A 1,741-nucleotide genomic window follows, 5' to 3' on the forward strand; every position below is an offset into this window, starting at 1 on the left:
TATTATTAATATGACATACAATTTTGTTTTTTCATTAACTTCCCAACGTACCTTCCCCCATGCACAAAGTCCGCCCAGCTGCTCTTCAAGGGCTCGGGAACCTCAAACCACACCTTCATTTAACCGTTTATTAGTTTAGTTTTTCGAGAAATCTACAATGTAATACATAATATTATCAAGGCATTTTGTAAACTCACCGACATCGCGTTGTGGACCATGTCCTTAACCTCCTGCGGGACCTCGCCCTAGTCTGACCACAACATGGGGACTCTATCCCTAATGAGCGCTCCCACGCGGCCGGAGTACGTCCTCGACTTCCCGCCCGATACTACGTCGTCATCCCCGTCAGTACCGATGACAATCCTCCCTGAGGTACCGACGATCTTCTCGAGAGCCTTCCCTGTGACGGGGTCTCTCTTCTTTTTTGCCGACTTCGCTCCGACGGTGCCTATCACATGATAAACCAAATTGATTATTAAAATCGGAGAATTATAAGAAAACAAATCATTCATCTTTCATTACCTGAGGGCGAGGAGGCGGACGCGACGAATTCCGTCTCCGATGATGATACCCTCGCGGAAATAAGAGGCGTATCAAAAGGCACGAACCGGTACGCCGCTGATGGAGCCACTGGCGGGGGCAGTGGATAAATCGGCGTCCCTGAGTCATCGACTACAGGTATGGCCGGTATCATCCGCGGAAGGAATAGGTGAGGCAGCGGCATCTGTACCCCAGATGACCCACTATCTGAAGAAGTAGGACCTGGAGTGGGCGCCCGGTGTATCTCAGGCATACGGGGTGCAGACACCTCCGTCTGGGTCTGAGCAAACAACTACCTCGAGATATGAGGGACGCCCCGCTGCCTCGATGAAGGGCCCACCTCCGGCTGCCTCTGCGCCGTCTGCAGAATGCTCGCATGTCTAGCTGTCATGAGGCCCTGAAACGACGTCTAAGGGTTGCTAGAGGTTCCCTCAGATGATTCGGACCTTTGGCCCTTCGAACCCTTCCTCGATCTAATATTACCGCTCATCCTATTTAAAATATTAATTTAAATCAATGCCACAAAATCATTCCTAATTAACCCCCATTCAATTAGTCAACAAAAAAATATATATATACACTTCCTAAATACAAATTTACACTTCCTAAATATACACTTCATAAATAAAAATATACACTTCCTAACAACACCACAACATTGCAATTGACCGGAAAATCAAAGGAAACACAAAATACAAAAAAAATATATACATTTCCTAAATACTAAATACAAATATACACTTCCTAAATAAAAATATACACTTCATAAATACAAATATGCACTTCCTAACAACACCACAACATTGCAATTGACTGGAAAATAAAAGAAAACACAAAATAAAACTAAAGAAATATTTCAGGTCAAAGGGAAAAAGCTATACAGCAAAGTGAAATTTTCATCTACGGAGGCTAATAGAATTAAAACTATAAATAAATTCATATGTGGAGAAACAAGAACTGTGTTCCACCTCTTCCATTAAGAACTAAGAAACAGATGGTACAAGGATAAGGAAATTAAAACATAAAGAAACCCAGAATGAGATTGAACTATATCTGATTCAATCGGACAATACAAGCAATCAGAGAATTAAGCAGCATGCAATATGAAGAGAGAGAGAGAGAGAGAGAGAGAGAGAGAGAGAGAGAGAGAGAGAGAGAGAGAGAGAGAGAGAGAGAGAGAGAGAGAGAGAGAGAGAGAGAG

This window comes from Fragaria vesca, linkage group LG2, assembly GCF_000184155.1.
Source record: "Fragaria vesca subsp. vesca linkage group LG2, FraVesHawaii_1.0, whole genome shotgun sequence".
Lineage (NCBI taxonomy): Eukaryota > Viridiplantae > Streptophyta > Magnoliopsida > Rosales > Rosaceae > Fragaria > Fragaria vesca.